The 15511-nt window shown below is 40.3% G+C and overlaps 1 protein-coding gene across 26 annotated transcripts in view; it reads left to right on the forward strand.

Moving 5' to 3' along the window:
* The window catches only part of plekha5 (pleckstrin homology domain containing, family A member 5), a 220552-nt gene that overhangs the window by 116086 nt on the left and 88955 nt on the right, over nt 1-15511 (forward strand). For 2 of the 26 annotated variants that reach the window (XM_067489773.1, XM_067489775.1), the window contains exon 1: nt 4801-4945. The exons of the other annotated variants lie outside the window; for them this stretch is intronic. The gene's annotated coding sequence lies outside the window, so the exon portion shown is untranslated. Of the gene's footprint in view, nt 1-4800; nt 4946-15511 lie in introns of those variants that run through there. 26 annotated transcript variants of the gene reach the window in all.

A 15511-nucleotide genomic window follows, 5' to 3' on the forward strand; every position in this document is an offset into this window, starting at 1 on the left:
CACCACCTGGCCAACAATATCCATACAGTAAAGCATCAAGCTATGGGGATGTTTTTTAGCAGCAGGAACTGGGAGACTAGTCAGGATTGAGGAAAAGATAAATGCAGCAATGTAAAGAGACATCCTTGAAGAAAACCTGTTCCAGAGAGCTCTGGACCTCATACTGTCGTGCCGGTTCATCCTTCAACAGGACAACAACCCTAAGCACACAGCCAAGATAACATAGTAGAGGCTACAGGACAACTCTGTGAATGTCCTTGAGTGGCACAGCCAGAGCCCAGAAACTGATTGAACATCTCTGCACCGATGGTCCCCATCCAACCTGATGAAGCTTGAGAAGTACTGCATAGAAGAATGGGAGTAACTGCCCAAAAATAAGTGTGCTAAGATTGTAGCATCATACTCAGAGACTTGATGCTTGAGGCTAAAGGTGCTGCACCAAAGTATTAAGCAAAGGCAGAGAATACTTATGTACATTTGATTTGTTTCATTTGTTTCATGTGATTTGAGTTTCAAACATACCTTTTTCACATTGTCATTATGGGGTACTGCTTGTAGAAATGTGAGGAAAATAATTTAATTATAATTTAATTAATTTTGAAATAGGGATGTAACAACAAAATGTGGAAAAAGTTAAGTGCTGCGAATACTTTCTGGATGGAGTCTTGGTGCCACTTTGTCTAGAACAGAAAGACAATGATCATTAAAATAAAAATAAAATCAATATCATTGTGAGATGGAGTTGTTAGAACCAGGAAGATGGCACAACACAATAAAAGGAGTCTACAGTATGCGTAATTTTGTCACCCATCCTTTCAAGAAAAAGACACTGCTCCATGGATGACATATGCAGCTGCTCAGCAGAAATGGCAGAAGGTCCTCCACTGCACCAAGAACTCCTCAGTGAGTGGTGACTGTGGTGCAGAAAGGTAGAGTGGTCATCCACCAATATTGTAGTTGGCGAGACACTAAACCCCAACCTAGTTGCTCCCGGTCAGTGTTGGCCAGCTGCATAGCAACTCCCTTGTGAATGAGAAGCAGTGTGAAGTGCTTTCAGTGCCAATAGGTGGAAAAGTGCTATATAAGAGCAGACCATTTACCATTCAGTGTTTTTGTAATCTGCCGTGTGTTTTTCATAACCTCCTCTTATGAGTGATTTTATGTTGATTCTTGAGTTTTTTTCCTTAATTAAACCTGTTTATTAGCTTACTCCCTCTCACCATCTCTTCACTTGGGTTCATCTTTATACAAAACGAGACAGTATGATCTGGCCAGTATCGGAACCTGAGGCACTTGTGAAATAGTCACCCTGAAACCATCAGAGTTAGTCAAGTTTTGGCTTCACTATTGAGCTCAGATTGATAATCAGTCTTATTTGTTGGAAAACCCAGATCATGGTTCTGTTACGTTGCAAATAGACCCAAGTTATGTCATAGGCTGCCAACGTAGAGTTGAATCTAACCCTCAGAACAAACCTCAGATATCGGGTTCCACTCAGTCTGTTACTCTGTAACTGTGAGCCTCATACAGTCCCTAAGGTAAACTCACTGCCCTTTCCCAGGAAGGACTTTTAATGTCTCCAGGTATTTTTTGTAGACCTAAAGTTCCTAAACAGGCTGGTGATCTTTTGGAAGCGTGATCCAAACTTTGCCTAAGAAGTGGCCTTCTATAGGTGGAAGTATGTTACCAGCCGAGTCACTTTTTCTGTACCTAACACTAGGTCTGTCAGTCACCAGCCACACCAATCTGCTAACCTTCTGTCTGCTCCTGAGCCCCTCCCTGAACCTATTCCTAGGGCACCTGCCTCCTCTCCTGTTTCAGTCCCTGCTCTGGGCCCTGCTCCTGTTCCATTCCTAAATCCTGCTGCCTGTCCAGCTTCTGATCCTGTTCCTGTTTCTGAGCGGGGTCAATAATGCCATCAGTTCTAATCCTGTTCCTGTCTCCGAGCGGGTCAATGCCGCCACTGGTCTTGTTCCTGTCTTTGGCTCGGGTGACATCTCTCCTGTTGCTTTTACCAAGCTGGCCAACAGTTCTCCTCATCCCAAGCTGGTTGCCACCCCTCTTCCTGAGGTGGCCATCGTATCACCTGTTATTTGTCACGTTAGGTGGGGGTCAGGCAACATCCCTTCGGGCCAAGCACCTGATCCTCTCCTCTGTTGGTTGGTGTCTCGCCTGCCTCGGGGTTGCCAGACGACCCACCTACTCGGTGCCGGAGGTGGTCAAGCCACCTCGGATGCCAGCCCGGCCCATGGAGGGCTTCCGCTTTAGACGCCGGCCTCCAGCCTCATCTCGTGGTGGTCGGTCTTTATCACCAACCACCATCGGTCTACACCCATGGTCTTGCTTTGGCTCATCATTTTAGTTTCTGTTCAGTGTTATTCAGTCTCATCTTCTGCCAGTTCCATAGCCACAAGTCGCACCTAATTTCCTTCTCTGTACCTGACTTGCCGGGTCACCTGCACTCTACCCAATGCACCTGCACACCTGATTTATTTTCTCTTATTTCCTCTATAAAATATTCATACTAGCCTTCATGCTATTGTTTTTGCCAGAGCGCTATGTTACGTGGACTCTATTCTAGTTAACATTTTAATGTAACCACTCCTCTGATCACATGCTTACATCTCTCTCTGACTTTGAACCTAACTTGTTGATTTCTCAGTTTACCTCTAAAGCTTCTGGGTTCCCTGCTCAGTAATTTGGCATGTATTTTTGGACTCTGGACTGTTATACCGGGACCTCTCCTTGTCCCGTGACGCTGACTATAATTATCACTGTCTGACATGCGTTGACTCAATCTGTTTTTACAAACCTATTATTATATTAAACCCACTATCAGCCTCTGTGATCCTCCTGTGATTCTGTCCTCCCTTCCCTGGTGTTTTGGTAATTTTAGTACATCAGTTTTCAATACAGCCAGTGTGTGGAGTGGATGGGATCATTGCAGCTGTTCATTGTAGTGGATCTGTTAGCATGCTGATCTGTTAGTGGTTGGTATGGTTTGCATCTTAGACACTTTTTGGACTTCTTAATGTTTGTTTGGGGGTTTAGGCACCATAGTACTTTCTTGATGGTAATTTGACAAGGTGATTAATTTTTTTATATGTCCTTTCCACACACTAATGTCTTAACTCCAAATTGCAAAAAGGGTTTTAGCAAAGGACACACTAATAAACAGTGATAGTCTGTACAAGCTCTTTTACAGAGATTAGCTTGTATCACAGTAATTTATTGAGTGAGATTGGTCCTCAAAGTGATCTCAAACCCTGCAACCAGACTCCCTGGCCTCTATGGACCACCAGACTCCTCAGGGATTTCTATTTTCTTAGATGGCTTTGATCATAATCTTCTCCCAATAAACTTTGAGTCATTGTTTTGTTCTTTTAGTTGTGGGGCTCAGATGTGTGTCTAAAGCTGATCCCTATTAAATACTTTTTGAAAGATGTAGCAGAATGAGAGGATATTACCAGTTTCAAACATGATCGCTTTGATCAGTTACAGTTTCCTCTCTTATATGCAGCAGCCTGGAAAAGCCTTTGAAACTGTATTATGGAGTACAACACTCTTAACAAAACTAACTTAAAAGAAAGTGAATGCTGCACATTCATTTCCACACAGTGTTCTCACACTTTATGTTCAGGCGGTGTCTTACCTCTCTTACTTGTTTGGGATGTTTCAGCTTGGAGCAAACACTGCATGTTTAATGAGTGATACAATCTTTGATTTTTTTCAAGGATTCACACCCACGATGTCTTGTTCTGGAAGTAGCTAAGTGACAGAAAAAAAAAATTGGTGCAGCATAAACGATCAGCAGAGAGCTTTAAGAAGTCGATGTTCATTTCATAGTAGAATAAGAGTTTCAACTGCAGGAACAAATGAATTACACACAATGGGAGAAACGGTATCAAAGCAGATTCAACACCCGGAAAAAGTGTAACACTCGCTACTGGATAGTTCAGGGAAGATGTTTGAGAGAATAAGAATATACACACAGAGCTTCACAGCAGGTTTCCCCATTTCAAGTATGAACAGAAGCTGTACAGCACTTGGAACATCACAAAGCACTGAAACTGTTGCACCTGTGCTGCAATTTTAATCTCTTATAATCCTGTGTGTATTAAAATGATTTCTGATGAAGTTAACTCTCTTCTGCTTGATAATCATGAGTACAGCGGCTCAAAGCAAACTTTGACTGTATGATACTACTCCATCTCAAAATGTCACTCAGTAGCTGTCTCCTTAAGGCAGCATGCAGCCAAAGACTTGTGGATGTAATTGTGAGCTGCCCAAGCAATGGGCAGTGACATTTTAGCACCATGGATGTCGATGGTTAGTGCCCCTGGCCTTTCATTGGCTATTTACAGATGCTAGTGCAGATTTGTACTTCTAGAATACTGTACATGAGGGTAACAGTTGTCCTTGTTTCATTTAGCGCCTGTTACCTTAATTGATAATCAATTAAAGCATGGATTGAGCTTGAAAGGTGTTCTTTGACATTTGTTTATAGCTCAGGTGCTACTCTCAACAAGCAGGTTTGGTGTCAAAGCAATTAATTAGCTGATTGCTCGGTAAGCCAAAGAGGAAAAATAACACTCAAGTAAATTGCCAATTCCTGTGTCATGCCAGTGAATTCAGTGCAGCTCTGGACAGAATCCAGAGTGTTCCAGTCCAGACATGCCTGCTTGGCTTGGCAGTGCTCATGGGTCAGCCTCATGGGGTTTTCTAGCTGCAAAACCCTCCACACTTGACACATCTGACTGTTAAAGCTGGAACAATGGTTGTGCAGGCAGAGCAGTAGAGAAAAAATGAGGGAGGGAGGGCTGTTCAGCAGTGCTCGCACAAGCAGCGTCGCTCGCCTTCAGCCGGATCCCATGGAAGAGGCAGCTGTCCTCTTCGTGCTCTTCTTGCTCTACCTGCCTCCTTAACTCCAGCTACAATTCCTCTGGTGAGTCAACAAGCTATGGACCTTATTACCGTTGTCTTTTCTTCTTATTGATGTGTTTAGCGTGCACATTTTCCTGGTATACAGACACTGTGAAATATGCTGTACAGTGTGGCATATGCTGAGGGGTTATTTATTGGCACTGAGATTGCGATGGAAGATTAACACATGCTGTTGCCAAGGCTTCCTTTCAAAATATGAGCAAAAATCTAATTAACTGCTTCCACGGTGGCTCTGAGCTTTTTGCATGCTCCTTCAGCTCGGTGATTCAGAGGTGCAGCAACTACTAATGTCATTACAGATAGTTGTTATCCTCGAGTGCAGTCTTGTTTTCCTCATCAGAATAAAGGACTTAAGGTTTCGCTCTAAATTGATGTGAATTGCTGAAAACATGGAAGAATGTAAAATGTAGAACATCATCTTTTTCTTTATATTTAGAGTGTAGTAAAACTATTTTTGATGCATAAATCACAAAATAAGTTTGTTCTGCATCACTTATTATTTGTGGGAAATTATTAAATCTAGCTTTTTTTGCGAGCTTCAGGTTGTAGATGACCTATCTGCATTTTTTTATATATAAACTCCAGAGAGCATCTGAATAATCTGAGTGTCTGATCTTTCACACATGTTACGCACCGCAGGAGATTGTGCATTTTAGATGCATTACTCACCTACTAGAAAAACTTCAATTTATTTCAGCAAACGGTGCTGCATAGGTCTGACATAACGGAAAGGCTACACAGTAGAAAGTGCAGTGTTTTGTTTACAGGACATTGAAGCAGTGCAAGTCACCTGATTTGCTCAATGTGAATTCTCCAGACAATGACCTGATCTTTTCACATACAAGCTCAGTCAGACATTAAAGGGGCTTTGTACTAAGGAGGTATTGTATATTCTGTTTAATGTCCACATCAGACACTTCCAAAAATTGCATTCTGTCAATTGACAATTGCAGCTGGGTCACCTGAGTGAGGGGGTCAGATGTTGAAATACCTGAGTCCCCTGACGGCTTAACGAATATAACGGCTGATGCACCCCAGTGTGTCTGAAGGAGGTATCTTATATAATCACCTACATAATGTTCAGAAAATATAATGGTTATAACTATTCTGCATATCTTAGTTGTAGAAAAATCCCAAATATACTGAAAAACACTAATCAGCTACAACATTATCATCACCTGGGCGTTTTAATGTCATACGAACAATCACTTCGTACTTTTACTTGAGTAAAAGATCTGAAGTGCTACTTGCTACTTGAGTATTGAATTTGTGTACTTCTACCATCTCCGCACACAGTGTATCACATGTTGTTGTGTATGTGGCTGTAACTGCTCATAGTGACCATGCTGACATTGGTCCTCCATCACATTATTAAGACCAGCGATGGTAAAGTTGAGGGTGATCGGTGCATCTTTATTAGTCTATTAGCTGAAGAAACAAGAATGTTTTTCATTTTTACTTTTGATCTATAAAAAACTTAAGTTAAAATCTATGTTTTATCTATTAAGCATAGTGACATTACAGTATATTACCACAACTGTCAAATAAAGCAGCGCAATGTTGACAATCTCATCAGATAACACTGGCTCGGCTGATTGATCTTCATCATAGCCCTAATCGCTGTGATGACAATACTGAAGGATGGGGATGATCTAACATGAGCTGTATTCATTCTTGATCCTGTCTATCCTCGTCACTCCCAAAGAGAACCTCAACATCTTAAGATCTCCTGTCTTTTCTTCAGTGCCACTGTCTCTAAGCCGAACAACATCTCTGGTCTCACCACCTTTGCTGATACTCTTTTATCACACACATGACACTTTTCTCCACCTGTTCCAACCTGCTTACACTCGCAGTACTTAATGTCCTGCACCTTCTTCACCTCTGTTCCATGTAACCTCAAAGTTCCACTTGGGTCCCTCTCATTGAGACACATGTATTCTGTCTTGCTTCAGCTAACTTTCAATCGTCTGTTTTCCAGAGCAGACCTCCATCAAGATTTTCCTCCACCTGCTCCCTGTTCTCACTACAAATCACAATGTCATCTGCAAACATCATAGTTCATGGACATTCTTGTCTAACCTCATCTGTCAGTCTGTCCATCACCAGAGCAAACAAGAAGGGGCTCAGAGCCGATCCTTGATGCAGACCCACCTCCACCTTGAACTCCTCTGTCACACCTACAGCACCTCACCACAGTCTTACAGCTCTCATACATGTCCTGCACCACTCTAACATACTTCTCTGCCACTCCAGACGTCCTCATACAATACCACAGCTCCTCTCTCGGCACCCTGTCATACGCTTTTTCTAAATCTACAAAGACACAGTGCAACTCCCTCTGACCTTTTCTGTACTTCTCCATCAGCATCCTCAAAGCAAATACTGCATCTCTTGGACTCTTTCTAGGCATGAAACTATATTGCTGCTCACAAATGTTCACCTCTGTCCTTAGCCGAGCTTCCACTACTCTTTCCCACCACTAGATTGTTTGGCTCATCAACTTTATTCCTGTAGTTGCCACAGCTCTGCTCATCCAGCTTCGGGAGATCGGGACCAGTACACTTCTCCTCCAGTCCTCAGCATCCTCTCACTCTCCAAGATCTTGTTAAACAAACTAGTCAGAAACTCTACTGCCACCTCTCCTAAACACTTCCATACCTCCACAGGTTTGTCATCAGGACCAACTGCCTTTCCACTCTTCATCCTCTTCAAAGTCTTCCTCACTTCACTCTTACTAATATTTGCTGCTTCCTGCTCCACCTCATCTACTCTTTGTTCCCTTTAATTTTCCTCATTCATCAACTCTTCAAAGTTCTCCTTCCATCTTCCCATCACACTCCTGGCACCTGTCAATACATTTCCATCCTTATCTTTAATCACCCTAACCTGCTGCACATCCTTTCTATCTCTATTTCTTTGTCTGGCCAACCTGTACAAATCCACCTCTCACTCTTTAGTGTCCAACCTAACATACAAGTCCTCATATGCTCTTTGTTTGGCCTTTGCCACCTCTACCTTCACCTTACGCTGTATCTCCATGTACTCCTGTCTACTCTCTTCAGTCCTCTCAGTGTCCCACTTCTTCTTAGCTAACCTCTTTCTGTGTATACACTCCTGAACTTCCTTGTTCCACCACCAAGTCTCCTTGTCCACTTTCCTCTTTCCAGATGACACACCGAGTACCCTCCTACCTGTCTCCCTGATCACATTAGCTGTAGTGGTCCAGTCATCTGGAAGCACCTCCTGACCACCCAGAGCCTGTCTTAAACTCCTCCTTGAAGGCTACACAGCAATCTTCTTTTTCAACTTTCCCCACTTTGTCCTCTGCTCTGCCTTTGTCCTCTTCATTCTCCTCACCACCAGAATTATTTTACACACAACCTTCCTGGGTTGTCTGGCTTCATTCTCCCCTACCAACACTTTACAGTCACTGATCTCTTTCAGATTACAACATCTACACAAGACATAGTCCACCTGAGTGCTTCTACCTCCGCTCTTAAATGTCAGCCTATGTTCCTACCTCTTCTGGAAGAAAGTGTTCACTCCAGCCATTTTCATCCTCTTTGCTACCACCATCTGTCCTTCAGTAATCCTGTCCTGAAGACCAAATCTGCCAATTACATTCTCATCACCTCTGTTCCCTTCACCTACATGTCCATTGAAATCTGCACCAATGACAACTCTCTCACCTCTCGGGATGCTCTGCATCACTTCATCTAACTCACTCCAGAATTTCTACTTCTCTTCTAACTCACATCCTACCTGTGGGGCGTAACCACTAACAACATTGAACATTACACCTTCGGTTTCCAGCTTCAGAGTCATTACCCTGTCTGATACCTCTAGAACATTCCTCACAAACTCCTCTTTCAGTATAACTCCTACTCCATTTCTCCTCCTATGTGACCCATGGTAAAACAACTTGAACCCTGATTCTAAGCTTCTAGTCTTGCTACCTTTCCACCTGGTCTCCTGGACACACAGTATGTCCACCTTCCTTCTCTGCATCATGTCAACCAACTCTCTAGCCTTCCCTGTCATAGTCCCAACATTCAAAGTCCCTACTGTCAGTCCTACATTCTTAGCTTTCATCTTCTCTCTTCCTACAAACACACCTTCCTCCTCTCCTTCTTCGACTTCGACCATCAGTAGTCCAATTTCCACCGGTACCCTATAGGTCAACAGCACCGTGGCAGTCGTTGTTAACCCGGGTCCCGACCAATCCGGTATGAAAATAACTGTCATGATTGGCATTTTTAATTTGGCATGTGTTTTATGTCGAATGCCATTCCTGACTCAACCCTCTGCATTTATCCAGACTTGGGACTGGCACAAGAAGACACTGGCTTGTGCCCCGTTGTGGTTGCATTATGTGTGCAAAAGGCATAATAATAGTCTGATAGCATGGTACAGGTTCTCACATTCCTTGTCTTTACGTCCTTTCCATCTCACTTCTGTTTTCTTAATTTCCTCACATATACTCATCCCCAGCTGGAATCAGACACACTACATGGAACATTTTCATTCATCAATCTATCACTTTCAAATTAAGTGGGAATCCTGCATTTAATTGCTACAAACAAGTGTGACAGAGGTCAGGACATCTGGTAGACCAATACCAATTATCTCAAACCAGTGGGGCTTTAAATTGTAGTGTTTCTCCAAGCAAGACCACATTAACATATTAACATTATTTTTCCCAAGTTACAGAAAAAGCTACGTGACATTAGTTAAAAGCTGTCTGCCAGTGCAAGAAACAAAAGCAGTCAACCTTGTCAGCCAGGATTTAAACAAGGCTCCAAGTTAGACAGACATCTCTGCTACAGGGAAACAACAGCCCATTACCTAAACTTTTTAATGCACTAAGTCATGTGCTTTATACTTTAATCACAAACAACTGGGAAAATAAGTTGCAATTCCATTAAGTGATGCTGATAGATTATGACAAGTACAACATATCCCACATACCTGTGGTAAAACGGGTGCAAAGTCAATACTAATGGGCTTACATCTAAATAAAAGTAGTAATTTAGTCAATGTAATTAATTAAAATGAGCTATGTTGTTTTAACAAACCACTAATGTACAGCTCAGTTAGGCTGCTTATGATGTAATTAGAACGTTAAAAGTGTGTGTTAGCATGAACAGGACTTTTTCCTGCTCTTTCTCTTAAGCACACATAGTTTGAATAATGTATAAAGATCTATCACAGTTTAACTTTGACCTGGTGTTATACTGTATTTGTGTTCACACAGTTTTGCTGAACAATAAAGGGCCGATATGCTTGCTTTAAATATTGCCTTCAAATAAAGTGGAGTATTAATATTTAATCTGGATACAGTCCTCTCCAAATGTCGTTTTTGTATCTACACTGAAGACATGTGGGTTAAAGGTCAAAAGATGAATGTGAGGCGAAAATTCAGCTTTTCCTGTATTGTATTTGCAGCTAAATACATTTACATATCATAGAACATATCAAATTTGAATCAGATGACCCAAATTTTAAATGGCTGAAAGAATTGGAAAATGTGACTGACAGGTGACATGTTACCCAAAGGTGTCTTGTGATTAATAAATAGCCCTAAATAACCATTGGTTTCACCCTTGGGTTTTACTTTAAAAGCCTATTTTATTAAAAAAAAAAAAAAAAGAAGTAGAAATCAAACAGACAGAGACATTGGGCTTAACCAATACAACATAATAAATTGTTATCTCAAAGAAAGAAAGCACTGGTGCACTGAGCAACAAAAACAGAACAGGTCAGCAAAGGAAACAACAACAGCAGCTGAAAGAACAAAGAACAAAAACTCATATTCTGCAAAATGAATTCTTTGTCTTTGTTCTTTTACTATTGTCTCAAAAATTTAAAGGCGCTATTAATCAATACATGCTAACATCTGGCATGAAGCAACATGAATAAATGTAATAAATGTTACATAAACCCACTTGTAAGTATATGCCCCTGACCTGAGCATGTCTTAAGTGCTTTGTACATGACTTCATGCAGCAGCTAAGTGCTCCTCGCTGTAATAGATAGTAAATTGCAGGTCTTGAAACATATTCCACCACCACCACCCTCATGGTATGTTCGTCATCAGTCAAACACCTTTAGTGTGAAAATGTTAAAAGAGTGGGATTTTTCTGGCTAAAGGATAGAAAGAGTTAATATCACTGGCCTTTACACTAAGAGGACGTGGGCGTCAAGGCTAATTGCAGCTGACAGTGATGGTGATGATAATGATGATGATGATCGTAAGATGTAAGAAAGAGGGAGGAGTGCATATAAAGGAGAAAAGGAGAGATCTGCTTTTTATTCCATGTAGATTTCCTCTCCGCAGTATATTTCTGAATTGTCTCTTGGGTGGAAGGGTGGACTCCTCGTCTGGCGGATTGCACTCAACTCCAGGGACCTTCATCACAATCACAATCCCATCAGCCATCTGTCATATTAACCAATATCAACATCGACACCGAGCAACAATGTGGTAGCAAATAGAATGACACTCTTCATGTGGCTCCATGTCCTCAGTGTTATATAACACAAGGTTGTTTGTAAGCAACATAAGAGGCTTGACATGTGTACTTGTACTAATACACAGTGGCTACTCTGGTCATTGTTGCTTGATTAGAGGGATTTTAACATGAAGAAGTAGGCATTGTTTTTCCCTAGCCAAGGTCAGTCTGGTTTAACATAGGAAATGTAGTGGGAAGTCAATTGTATAAACTTACTCCATGTTCTAACACACAACCATTTTACTTACGATGCATCGACACGTTACGTAAATGATGTATCTACATAATCATTGACGTTGCTTACACAGATGCTTTGCCCACTCCTAATTTGGACTATATATAAAAAGTACTTAGACTTTTTTCTTTCTGTATAATAAAAAAGACAAATTAACTAATATGCCAAAGCTGTACATTGAAAGGCTAACAAGAAGGAACCAGTTAATATTCATTTAAGTTTGATGGAGTGCTGTAGGAATAAGTCCTACAATTAAGAATTCAATTAGCATTTGGACTTCAAGTCCATCCAGTAGGTTTTTCAAAAGGGTTTTTGGTTAAATGTCTGAAATATGGTCCGTACTCTATTGAAGAAAATGTAACTTTATACCCACTTAGAGCTATTTTTGAGCTTTTATGTGTATTAAAAAGATTACAGATGTTGTCTGTAACATTAAAGTTTGTTATACTCATACACTCATCTGTATTTACTGCCTTGTTGAGTTCATAACTAAAGATAACTAACTTTTCACATCAATATACAATAGGAAGACATGCATTTGTAGAAGGGGTAAATATTTTAATTGAATTACAGTTTTAAATAGCTTTTTACTTCTAATCTTCAAAAATAATAAGTGGTGTTCATCTGTAGATATTATAAACTTGTTTGTCACAGAGCTTGTTTTCCACAATAATCCAAATGCCAATGGAAAAATCCGATTGACTTTCAGTTGAGGGAACCAGGAAGATGCCACAGTAACAAAAAATGGCCTACAAAAAGAAATATCAGGCTGCTAAATGTTCCACTATGTTTTAAAAGCATGCTGCGAATGCTACAACACTATATTCTTTATTGTCGTTTACTGTAATATTGTAAGCAGACAATAGTGTTAATGTCCAGCTTTGTGCTCTTTCTTCATTGTGGATTTTTTGAGGACACAACTTAGTGAATCAATTTAATCGCTCAACATTCCGACACTAAAAAAACAGATAGTAAATGTAGTACATCATGTAGCTAAAAGGGATTGATTTTGGACACAACCTCTAACTTTCAGCTTCTACTGCAAGCAAGGTTTTTCCCAGCAAAAAGATAGTATATGTAGTTCTCTTCAATATTTTAATACCAACATATCCCTTTTTTATTTTGTTATATTTGTATGAAACTGTGCAGAATATTAAATATAAACGTGAACAGATTATTATTACCATTCACCTTTTATCAAATGAAAAGCTGATATAAGATATTGAGAAAAATAGCTCAAACTTGGAGTAAATAAAATTCTTGGTCATTTAAAAAAAGTGAGGCCTAATATGTATTTATTTTATTCTACATCCTTATTCTAAATATTCTAATATTAATTCATGTGCATTAGTACCTCAAAGTAGGATGCACCACACACAGCTCAGACATAACCCACAGGTAAACCTGTCCGACTGCACAGCATGTCTCTTACCTGACCTAATTAAGATACTTCCCCTAGTAATAACGCAAAAAAAGGAATTGCTTTGTGATTGAGCAACAAAGACAGTTTGTTGTGCTGCTGGTTCTCATTATACGTAAGGAACTCTGGCATCTTGCTGGTTCTGTGTGTTGGCACACTCATCCAGATGGCTCTGTGTGAGCATAACAGTAATATAATTCGATAAGCCAAGTTAGTATAGGAAGGAGGCCAAGGTAGGAGTATTCATGTGGAGCAATTGGAGGTGGAAGGATCCTGATAAGCAGCCTGATCAGTAAAAAGAGGGCACGCCTGTGTACATAATGCTACGTGAACTAATAGCTAATTCTAACTAATTGTAGCGTCTGTTTTTAGTTATTAAATGCAATCATCCCCAGATGAGATGAGCTTTAAAAATTACACCTTTAGGCCCCTGGATAAGTGTGTTTGGAAGCCCTCCTCACCATCGTCTAATCATACTAAATAGTCACACAATCTACTGACCATGAAAAGTCTAGAGCCAAAGTAGTTTTATTGGTCTTTAATGGTCTGTGAAAAAAAAACAAAAGTAAGTTTTTACCACCAGCTCTATATTGGCACAGTTAACTCTAGTACAAGAATTAATCAGGCTGATCTCACCATCCATCTGTTTCAGCTGGTCTTAATAAGGCTCAACTTTGTCCATTACAACTCTTTTGGCCAGTCTCACCTGTCATTTGTCACACCTGGCTCTCATTCATCAGACTCAGCAACACTTCAGATGTTCATTTGTCAGTCGCACTTATCTTTTTTATACTCATGGTCCCATTTGTCAGCTGCACTTACTGTTTGTCAGCTTTCCACCAGGTCTACGCAGAATGTTAGCAAAGCAGTAGCAGCTCCTCTGCTCTGGTCACCAAACACATGATACAGTGTCTCTGTTTTTAAAGACATAAAAAGCCATATATCATAAGTCTCCAGTCTCTCTCATCTTAGCTCATCCAACACCTCTTCCTGTTCTGCTTCCTGTAAACCTGTAACCTTTACAAGGTGAATTGTCTATTTTCTGTCTTTGCAAACAAATAAAAAAATTTAAACTTTTAATTAAATTCAGTTTCTCTCTCTCTCTCTCTCTATATATATATATATATATTTGTAGCAATACAGAGTTATTAATATGAATGCTGATAACAGGCCTTGCACTGGAGCATCACTATAATGCAGCAAACATACACTTTATCAATAATTTATCAGATCGGTTATAAGAGATTATCACTCTGTTCTAACCAGTTACCCATGGATTTAACCAGAACAAATAATTAACGAGTCACATATCAGAGGTGGGCTCTTGATAAGTGATCCCTGACTTCTGTCACCAAATGAATAAACAACAAATCACCTGATATTGATAAATTAATATTTATTGATCTAACTACATAAAGATAAATACAGACTGGCATAATATGCTAGTGACCCACAGATTATGGGACTTAATTGTGGGAGGCAGCAAAGCTAAATTATGCAGTTAGCTTGGGAGCTAGCAGGCTAGCACAGGAGTGAACTTTCCAAAATGGCCGGCAAAAGAGAGAACACTTGTGCCCCGTACACCACATGACCCCAAGTGTCTCAAGCTGGTTTACAGTAGTGATGGGCGGATCGATACCAAAATATCGATATTTTGATCTTGACGGCCAATTTTTAAATATCGATTCTCAAGTTAAAATATCGATATTTTCTGTTTATTTATTCATATTTTCTCTGCAGTCATATCCGAATGTTTTCTGCTCCGTCTACATCAATTTGTATATTATTTGTGATGCACTGCATAGGAACTACTTTTCCTTCCGCCGATCCGCCCCATGATCCACAATCTTCAACTAAACTTCTTCGACACGTGCTCGGCCGGCTGGCGGCTCCGCCTCCAGATACAGGCAGCATTTCAGAGCGAAATGTATCATTTTTATTCACGGACTATTAAGCTACGAACGTTCTGTTTCAAGAGAATTGTAGAAATAGGCAAAGTGTGTTTAATCCATAATTGGTTTTAAACAAAGGGAAGGAAATACAGATGGGTATATAAGACATACATGTAGATGAGGGCAAGTCATGGATATCAAGTGACATAAACTGTTCACCTGATAAAGAAAGTGTCATGCTGTTGTCATGGAGATAAGTCAGAATGTTAATACGTTTTATTTAAAATAATGAAAATGTTAAAAATGCCAATAGGTTGAAAAATGATTTTGCTGTCGTTTTAATGTTTTTAATTATTCCCTGTAAGGGCTCACGTGATTGTGTATCATCGTGATCAGATGACAGAATTAACATAACACTCTGGATATCGGATCGGATCGATATCGCGATACTAGCCAAGGTATTACTTGGTATCGGATCGAATCTGAAATCACTGGTGTCGCCCAT

This window comes from Channa argus, chromosome 21 (genome assembly GCF_033026475.1).
Source record: "Channa argus isolate prfri chromosome 21, Channa argus male v1.0, whole genome shotgun sequence".
NCBI classification, from domain to species: Eukaryota; Metazoa; Chordata; class Actinopteri; order Anabantiformes; family Channidae; genus Channa; species Channa argus.